This window comes from Cricetulus griseus, chromosome 6 (genome assembly GCF_003668045.3).
Source record: "Cricetulus griseus strain 17A/GY chromosome 6, alternate assembly CriGri-PICRH-1.0, whole genome shotgun sequence".
Taxonomy (NCBI): Eukaryota; Metazoa; Chordata; class Mammalia; order Rodentia; family Cricetidae; genus Cricetulus; species Cricetulus griseus.
In genome coordinates this window covers 83,611,162-83,621,875 of record NC_048599.1, presented here as the reverse complement: position 1 = coordinate 83,621,875, position 10,714 = coordinate 83,611,162, and positions in this window count along the sequence as shown.

Below are 10,714 nucleotides of genomic sequence, written 5' to 3'. Positions count from 1 at the left end.
CCCTGGGGAGCAGAGGGTGGATGGGGTCGGGAGCTGATGGGGGGTGGGGGAGGAGGGAAGGGAGAGGGAGAAGGGATTGACATGTGAAGCAGGCTTGCTTCTAATTTGAACTAATAAAAAATCTATATGAAAATATATTTAGAAAAAAAAACAGTCAAGGGTCTCTATTTGCAAGTGTTCATTGCAATGAGTCATTGGTCCGGTTCGAGGCTTCTGGTTTCTGCTACACTATTGATGCTGGGTCCTCACTGGAACTCCTTTTGGATATCCTGTTGCTGTCCTGTGTCATGGCGATCCTGCAGATTTGGGTCTGAGGGTCTGGCCCTTTCACATGCTCAAGTAGACCATAGATGGGGTGGATGTTGGGATGGGCCAACTCATAGCTCTGGTTCTGGGCCTGGTTGGTCAGTCCGCCAGCTTTCCCTTATTGTCACCCTCAGGGTGAGCTCTCTAGTACCACCCCTGCTAGCTCACTCTATGCAGGAAGCAGCAAGGGGCAGGGCCAGTTTTCCTGTTCCCACACCCTCAGGGCTGGCTCATTTACACCTAAACCACCAGGGCCTGTTCTACTGTGTTTCCCAATCAATGTACAGGGGCCACTCTCCCAAGTGTTGCAGCTAGTGAGAAGCAGGGCCAGCTCTCTCACTCCCATCCTGTCACAGGCAACAGAAGGTGGGGTAGGGGCTTCTCTCCCTTGCCCATGCCACCCTATAGAAGACGAGGGGAGGGGCTAGATCTCTCAAGCCCATGTTCTCAGGGCAACTTACCTGTGAGACAACCCCCCCCCCATCAACAGGGTCATTGCAATGAACACTTGCAAGTAAAGATATATGGACTAAAAGGCATACTTTGTGGACTCACTGTGTCACACTACAGCTTCCACCAGGAGATTTTTCTTTCTTTCTTTTTAAAATTTTATTTTGTTTTATCTTGGGGGTGGGGGGAAGGTTGCAAGGGCAGAGGTTGGGTACAAAGAGATGAGTGGGATAGAGGTGATGCATGACGTAAAATCCACAAAGCATCAATTAAAAAGTTAGGTTAGAAAAAAATAGCCAAGGGTCAGGGTGGGAGAGATGGCTCAGCAGAGGATCCAAGTTTGGTTCCTAGCATCCACATGACAGTTGGAAGCAGTCTAAAACTCCAGTTTCAGGAAATCTGAAGCCCTCTTCTGGCCTCTGCATGCACAGATGCACCAACAGAACATGCATACACATAACACAGGAATAAATTGACAAAATATCCAATGGTTTTGCTTTGAAGGGGTGGTTGTCGTTTTTTAAATGGTGAGTGTTGGCCACTTGCCCCCAGGGCTTGACAGGGTTTGACTGGCCTGACCCGTTCTGCTTCCTGTAGTCTTGGAAGACTTGGTGGACACAAGAGGGAAGGACCCTGGGTCGGAGGGCTGTTGTTGACTACTCCACTGACAAGTCTGGCAGCTGGCTTGGGCCTCACGTTACCTCCAGGTATCCTTTCCAGAGGTTAACTCCAACTTTTCCATATGGCTACTGGATCCCAACCTAGTAGTGGTGGAAGGGAACATCTGTCCCAGCCACTGGACAAGTTACAAGGCCAAGCCCAGATCAAGTGGTATCTAAACAGATCACCTCTGGGTGTGAGACCTCAGGGAGGCCACACTTAATCCACAGAGTTCTGGAGACCATAACTACAATTGGGATGTGCCCCCCAAACCCTGCAGACAGACCCATAGCCTCCCGGACTCTTGCCATTGGAGCCTGCAGCCCTGTAGGGTACCTGGGACACAGATCCTCTTCCGAATGTCTCTCTCCTCTGTAGAAGAGGCACACAGCGATGACAGCAGGTACACCTTGGCTTGTCTGGGTCCAGTGTGTGAGTATGAGCTGTAGCCCCTGAGCTTCAAGCCTTTCCTCTTTGAAGTCAGGGAAGGATCTGTGTGTTGTCAGACAAGGAAACTTGGAGGCTGAGTGACTCCAGATTATCTGGAGGACACCTGCAGGGATGGGGTAAGAGTCAGGACTGTGAAAGGAAGTCCAAGTCTAGTCCAGGCTGCTACTTCAGCATCTGGATAGAGTCATATGCCCCTGAGGGCAACCAGAGCTCTGGTCTAAGGGGTAAGTTTTTCCCTTTTCCTCTTCTTCCTCCTCCTCCCCTGAAAACAACACTGACCTGGAGTCCACAGCAGAGAAAAGATCCCAGACAGGCTTAGACCTCTGTGTACTGGATCAAAAACAAACCCTCCAGCCCTCTGTTCTCCAGCCTGTGGGACACAAGATTCTTTGCTTCCGTGAGGCTGCATCATCTGTCTGTTTGCATCTACACAGGCTGTCCCTGTGACAGAAGCTGGATCCTTCCCTGGCTCCAAAGAGCTGAAGCTGTCCCCTCCTCAGCAACTACTACCTCTCCCTCTTTCTTGTCTTAAATGTCTTCTTCAGAATAGGCCAAGAAGCCAAGCAGTTGGCTATGAGGAAGTTCCCTGCAGAGACAAGCAAGTGGGGAGGAGACCGGGTGTAGGAGGAGGTCCTGTGTCTGTAGGAGGAGGTCCTGTGTCTGTGGTCTCCTGTAGGGCCAGTCAGTGGTTTGCTTCAAATAAGACACTGAAGAGAAGACCACAAGGAACCAGATTAAACCAGCCTAAACTGGAGTTCCCCACTTGTAGGTGATCTAGTATAAGCTGTCTTTGTCATCTCATTATAATGCTAAGTTCTCTGGTCAGTCTTGGAGCATAGCATGTATGAGGGAGTGTGCTCTCATCCTAAGTTCCACATCCAGGTGTGACATCAAAGGAGTATGATGGGGTCTTTCTTCCAAAGAGAAGCCCCTTGTCCCTCAACTCTGGAAACCATCCTTGTTTCATTCAATAAACCTTCCTTCATTTTAACTCCTCTTCCTTGTTGCATGCAGTCAGCCAACCTTCCTTCATTTTTCCTTTCAGGTTGGGTTCATTGGCTTTGTCTGGGCCAAGGGCTGAGACCACTGGGTCCTTGGGATGAGTTTGGATGAAAATGTCCCCCACATTCAAATGCTCTGGCATTTGAATACTTGTGTCTCAGTTTGTGGAAGGCTAGGAGGTTCAGCCTTGCTGGAGGAAGTATGTCACTGGGGGTAGACATGGAGTTTTCAAAGATTTCCCATATCCAATATGTGATCTCTCTCTCTCTCTCTCTCTCTCTCTCTCTCTCTCTCTCTCTCTCTCTCTCTCTCTCTCTCTCCTTACCTCCCTCCCTGTCTCCCTTCCCCCCTCCTCTCTCCTCTCTCTTCATGTAATGGTCCAAAATGTGAGCTGCTGCTTGCTGCCTCTGACTTGCCATTATGGACTTTAACTCTCTGGAACCATAAGCCAAAATAAATCCTTTCTTCTGTAAGTTGGGTTAGCATGTTTATTGTAGCAACAGAAAAGTAACTCGGTCCTGGGCGCAGACAGGAGAGATGTTGTAGATATCAAGCCGGGGCCTCAGAGCTGAGCAACTCCTTGCATTCCTTCTCTACAGAGACCCCTTCCTTCTTCATAGAGCAGGTGTTAGGGACCGGGCTGCCCACTCAGAATCTCCTTCCTCCATGCCCTCACATACCTTCACTGACTTCTCAGGTCTCAAAAAAAAAAAAAATAAGAAATATGTCTGGGGAGAATTTCAGACCTGTTGCCAATTCCCACTGAGACTGAATTGGTCACCCCTCTCCAGATAAGTAGTATTGATTTGTTGCCATCTTACAGGACACACAGCTCTGGAATATAAGGGATTTGAAGCAGGTGGGAAAGTGTTCATTAAAGGACCACAATATGAGCCACTTACAAAAGCCACCTTTCTCCTGCGGTACATCAACCATCAGGTTGAAAGGTACTGGAGATGCTTCAAAGAAAACCGATTGGTCTCAGACTCTCTAGGTGGTGGGCTAAGGTAGCCTTGAAACCTTGATTCATCTGCTGTCACCACCCAAGTGCTGGCATTGAAGATGTGTGCTGCTGCTACATCCACTTTATGCTCTGCGAGGAATGGAACCCAGGACTTCGCGCATGAGGCAAGCACTCTATATTTGCCTAATATGGGAAGATGTTTGCCTAATGTGGGGAGATAAGACAGCATTATCTCCCCAGCCTGCCCACCAGGCTTCAATGTGTCAGAGAGCCAAGCCTGGGATCTCCAGCTAGGAGGCTCTGTTCTCTCTCTTTCCTTACACTGCTGGGTCTTACATAAATCAGAATGTTTTCCACAGACATCCAAGCTCTAACGTCCCTTCTAAAGCCCTTCCTGGAAGTTTTAACTCTGAGAGAAGTTTGATGTCATGCAGTGAAGAAAGGCATCCATATCCCAGTGATGACTCTGTGGCTGGATGGCTTCCTGCAGCTGCAGGCTCGGCACCTACTTAGTCAAGGTTTCCTCAACGCCAGGAACGGACCACCACCTCTTTCCTCTTCTTTCGCCCACTTGAGCAGGGCTCTGCAGGTCATTTCCCATCTCCCATCTATGCTGTTATGAGCTACAGGGCCATACCGCATTGGCCAAGTGGCTCTCTAGTCATACTTCAGACCCACATCAAAGTATTTCCATCCTGACTGGTCCCTGTCAGCTGTGGCATCTGAGGCAAGCTACTTAACCTCTCTGGGCCATCATTCTTTCTACATAAGATGGCAAAGGGCCAGGTTTTTTTTTTTTTTTTAATCTTCCTTCCTTCCTCCCTCCCTCCCTTTTTCTTTCTTTTGAATTTGAATTTGTTTTTTGTTGTTGTTGCTGTTGTTGTTGTTGTTTTGTTTTGTTTTGTTTTGTTTTGTTTTGTTTTCTGAGGCTAGGTTTCTCTGTGTAGCTCTGGTTGACCTGGAACTTGATCAGTTGACCAGGCTGAGTGTAAACTTGGAGATCCACCTGTTTCTGCTTCCTGCACGCTAGGGTTAAAGGTATGGGTTACCATACCCACCTGGGGTTTGGCTTTCACCCACAGACTGAACATCTGTGTTCAGCTGAAGACCATGAGGCCTGGGAAACACCAGGCCCTTGCCTGCTCCAAGCCACAATTTGAGTCAATATGGGGTTCAGGTTGCTGTAATATTTAAGCTCTGGTGAATGTGACCCCAAATTCACGATTTTCTCTCTCTTCCTTTCCCTATTTGCTCACCTGCTCTACTCAGCTGAAGGGGAAGATCTGGCAGGCTCAGCTCAGCTTGGTGACCCTGGTGTGTCTTCTGCTCTTCCTCCTGATGGTGAAGCCCAAGCTGGGAGCTGAGAAGCCCTGCAGCCCTCTGGGGTGGCTGCCAACAGATGTCGATCTGCCAGGGCATGATGGAGGTTGGCTTCCTCTCCTGGCAGAGATCGGCAGGCGTTTATTTCCTTTTAAGAGGCTAGCATCTGTGGTGTGTTTATGGTTTAATTTTTATTTTCTCTACCACAGATATGCAGAAAGTCTGGGGAAGAACAGCTCTGTCTGGGCGACTGCCTCCTCAACCCTGGGGACAGTCATCTCCCAGGAGCAGTGGCTCACAGGGCAGGGCTGCCTGGGCTAGCCTCCCATGTGCTCCTTGACTTAAACTCTTACTGAAGATCAATTGATGGCTGTATTAGCTGTCCCAGGAGGACCTGTCCACTCAGGACCTAGGCACAGGTGGCCATTACAGTGCTTCCTTGTGCAAGGTGTAGCTTTGGGGACAGTATATTCCTTAACTATGGTTGTTTGTTGCATTGTTTACATGTTTACACACACATATATATATATATATATATATATATATATATATATATATAGAGAGAGAGAGAGAGAGAGAGAGAGTCTGTGTATACAGTGTCTGTTCCCATTCACACATGCGGATTCCAGAGGAGGGTGGGGTGTCCTACTCCACCATATTCCAATAATATAATAGTATCTATTATTCCCTCGAGACTGAACTTGGAACTAGGTTGGCAGCCAGTAAGTCCCAGGCATCCTCCTGTCTCTGTTCCCACAGTATTGGGGTTGTGGGTGCCCACAGCCACACTCAGCTTTGTACATGGATGAAGGTCTGTATGCTTGTGCTGAGCCATCTTCCTGGCCCCTGATAGTTGCTAATACATTCAAGCAGTGCTGAGGATCCAACCAAGGTCCTTCCACATGCTAGGCAAGTGCTCTACCAGTGAACGACACAACAGCCTTTTATGTAACTTTTAAATTGGAGATGGTTTAAAACTTGAACATTTGCAAAAATAATCCTGAAAATTCCTACAAAGATACCCTCACCCTACTGCCCGACACAGATGCCATCAACCCTCATCCCTCTGTCCCACACAGATGCCTTCACTGACTTTGTTGGAATCTGAAGATCTGCCCTCTGAAACATCGCATTCAAGCTCCACTCCTGTTTCTTCAGGTTGCATACTTTCTTGTAATCCTGATTTTAATTTTCAGTTTTTATCATCTTCCTCCAGTGCCTGACTTGGGGCAATCCAATTTCCAGCCCTCATCTTCCACTGTCTGCTCAGCTCCCTGTCATTCATGCTCACATGGTGACACATTTCCATTTCAGACCACGTCTGCAGGAGATGCGGTTCACAGTCCGGGACCTCCCCTTCTCTGCCCTCTGGCCTCCTTTCCTGTGTCCCCTCTAAGCTTTATTTCCATAATTTGGGTGACATGTTGGCATCTGGGGTTATGTCCATTTTTTATTGTATTTCATTTGCTTAGTTCTCTGCTTGTGAACCACTCATTTTCTAACCTCAGACTTGCCTGGTTTGCCCAAACTGCTCTTGGTACCTTTGTTCACATTGGCCTTTCTTCATCATCTTAAGACATCTTCTTGGGCCAGCCTGGACTTGCAGGCAGATGGCCTCATTGTACGAGGCCCCTGGCTGCATGTCCTGCTTCCTCAATGCCTATCTTCTGGAGGCAAATCATATTTTGAACGTCCAGGGCAATTTTTTGTTTGTTTGTTTGAAAGAAGTCTGTTAGGAACACTGTTCCTCTGGGATCTTAGGGACCTTGTTCCATCATGTTCTCTCTCATAGGACTGCTGAGAAGCCTGAAGTCGCCTGAGGCTACCTTTACTTCTCTGGAAGCTTACAGACTGCTCCAGGCTTCTAGTCCCTTGCATCTCCACTGACACTCTTTGGTGGGAAACTAGCTTCCTCTCCATGCTGAACCTCTCTAGGGTCCTTCCAACCTCAAGATGAACATCTTTCTCTTGAGAAGGTCTCCTCAACTGCTTATTGACATTTCCTCCCCAAATTCCCCATCTTTCCCCATGGAATCCTTGTCTACTATGACCTTTTCTTGTAGGGTTTGGGTAATTATGATAATATGATTATCAAAAGTGTGTCCTATCTAACTTTCTAGTTCTGTCACCTCTAGGACTTCATATTGGGCCACCCAGGGCCCTTCAACATCTTCCATCTTTCCTGCATAAGAAGCCAGAGCCAAGGGCAGGTAGGAGTGTAGTGTCCTTAGCTCTGCACTCTTGGCCCATTTGTTTCTGAGAGGATGCTCAGCCACTCTCCCATCTAGAGTTCAAGGTCTTCATCTACCTGACCTGGGAGGAGGGTAGCTGGTGCCAGCCTCCTGTGCTAGACCATGGGTTCATGCTGTCTGCCACCCCCATCTCCCACTGTGCCTGGACAACTTTAAGGTTACACCAGAGATTAACTTGGAATTGGGAGTGGGCGGCATCCCATGGTCTGGGTTCCAGATGAAATAAAAAAGAGAGAGCCGAGAACAGCATGCCTCTCTCTTTGCTTCCTGGCTACAGATACAGTGTGACCAATCACCTCACATTCCAGCTACCATGACTTCCCCAACAGTGACAGACTGCATCCTTGAACTGTGAGCCAAAATAAACCCTTCCTTCTTGAGTCATGTTGCCTCAGTAATTTTCCTCAGGCATTTTGCCACAATAATAAGGAAAAGTGGCTAATACAGTCATTTGCCAGAAAAGACTCTCAGAGAACCATGCACCTGTGTCAAAGCACTAACCTGTGTTGTGAGTATATTTTTCTATGACTAATAATTGTCTACTGATGATGCTATTTAAATCTACAGAGACCATATTCCTAGGTGATGTAGAGAGATGTACAAGAGATAACAACAAAAAACCCAAATATTTTAAAAACCAGGCTTTCAGTTTTATGCCAGGCACACACATGAGGTCAGAGGACAACCTGCGGGAATTGGAACACTCCTTCTAAACTGTGGGTCCCAGGGATGGAATTCAAATTGTCAGGCTTGATGGTAAGGACCCTCACCCACTGAGTCACCTTGCTTGCCCCAAATCAGGCTTTAATGTGCTAGCCAAAACCAGTAGAATCAAAGTGCTTCAAGAACCTGAGTTCTAGAAGGAAGCCAGAACTGTAACAGTGTCTGATCCAGGAAGGGGCTGCCTCCGCAAGGTCAATCGGAAATCCCTTTAGCCTTGGAGTGGGGTTTGGGTGGGCGGGGCAAATTAGATTTTGGAATACAGGAAGTCAGTGAAGCCGGCACGACGGAGATGCTCTGACGTAGGAGGATGTGGTGTTCTGTCATTCAACTTCCCACCCACCCCACCCAAGGTTTCCTAGAAGGCAACGGTGGAGGAAAGGGATGGAAGTGGAGAAGGGCGGAACAGTCACGCAGATTTTCATACTGACTGGCTTCCTGAAGAAGCTGACCTTAGATAATAATAAAACCATCCTAAAACTGGAGCTCAGTACTGACAGGAGAAGACAGAGGCTGCCAGGGGGAGCTGATTGCAGGTAATTCTGACTCTCAACCCCAGCTGATTAACACGTGAAAAGAAACACAGCACTCAGCTTCTCCATCCACCCACCAGGCAGTGGGAGGGTCAGACTCTGTAGCAAACAAAGCACAAAATAAAGGGGAAATTGTATTATTTCCACTGCATTGTTTTTTATACAAGCTTTCAAAAATATAATGAAAGGAGACAGTAGAGACATTAGAAGCTAACTCGGAAAATGTGACTCAGGACCAAGCGCAAATTCAGATAATGGGTGCAGACGAGAAACCATCGATGTGTATGAATATTTACGAGGAGATTTATAGGACAAAAATAGGTGGAATGTGTGCAAAAGTGATATTTCAGGGTTATCCAGGGGAACTTGGAAAATAACAAAATGACAATTCTAGAAATAAAAGTTAAAATCTTGGAACTGAAAATAAAACAGGTGAGGAGTAGAGTCAGCTTGGGGAAGGGGGGGGGTCAGAAAGGTTGAAGAAAGATGAAGAAAATCAGCTCTGAGCCAGGGGAAGAGCCTGGGGACATACTTAATTTGTGACATTAGCCAGTTTTCAATCTAGTTGGAATCCTAGAAGGAAGAAGTATACCATATAGGCACAGTGAATCCAGTTGTAAGGCATATTATGCTAACATTGGATTTTAAAGCAATGATAAATAGCTGCATCTTTAACATATTTTTAAGAGTCATACAGGAGCAAGGTAACAAGTATGACTGCTGATTGTTAGTTGGAAACTGTGAAAGTCAATAAGCAATGGGAAGTAGCTTTGAGGGGAGGAGGGAGACAGAGAATGGCCCAGTCTTTAGCTGGCTAGTTGAGCACTTTACCACTGAGCTTTTGAGACAGGATCTTAATGCAGTGTAGTACTGCCTGGAACTTGCAATCCCCCTGCCTCTGCATCCTGAGTGTTGGAACTACAGGTGTGTGCCAGCAGGTCCAGCTGGAAAGTAGCTTTTAAATGCTGACACAAGCCAAACCTATGCACCTAGGATTTTGTATACAGCAAAACTATGTTTTAAAAATAAAAGTAGGGACTGAAGAGAGGGACAGACATAGGCAGAGCCATGGAACTATCTGGCCAGCCAGTCTAGCTGATTAGGCTTGCTCCAGGTTCAGTGAGAGACCCTGTCTCAAAAAATAAGGCAGAGAGTGATTGAGGAGGGACCAGATATATAATCAGGATTCTCTAGGAAGCAGAACTGTGTGTGTGTGTGTGTGTGTGTGTGTGTGTGTGTGTGTGTGTGTGTGTATTCTGGCTAGTCTAACAGTGGCTGTTTCCCAATGGAAAGTCCTGCAGTTATTCCATTCACAAGGTTGGATGTCTCAGTTGGTCTTCAGTATACATCAGAATCCTGAAGAAGTGGGTTCTAAGGAATGAACTTGCCATCAGGAGTGAAGGAAAACAGGCAAAGAGAAAATTTTCCTTTTTCCAAGTCCTTTGTATAGGCTGCCACCAGAAGATGCATCCCAGGTATAAGGTGAATCTTTTGGCCTTCCATGATCTAACCAAGAAAAATCTCTCATACGTGTGACCAACTGTTTGGGCTTTTGTTAATTCCAGATTTAGTCAAGTTGAGAACCAAGAATAGTTATCACACCTGATGTAAACTGTCTTAGTTAGGATTTCTATTGCTGTGAAGAGACACCATGGCCATGGCAGCTTTTATAAAGGAAAACATTTCATTGAGACTGGCTTACAGTTTCAGAGGTTTAGTCAGTTATCGTAATGGCAGGAACAATAGCTGCCCACAGGCAGATATGGTGCTAGAGAAGGAGCTGAGAGTTCCACAAGGGGATTGGCAGGCAGCAGGAATAGAGAAACACTGGGCCTTGCTTGAGCATTTGAAACCCCAAAGCCCACCCCCCAGTGACATACTTCCTCCAACAAGGCCACACCTACTCCAAAAGGATACACCCCCCTCCTAATCCCTGCCAAATAGCCACCGCTCCCTAATGACCAAGTTTTCAAATATGAGCCTTTGGGGGTCATTCCTATTCCAACCACTTCACTGACCTTTCACCTCCCACCTGACGTGCATGTGCACACAAACAC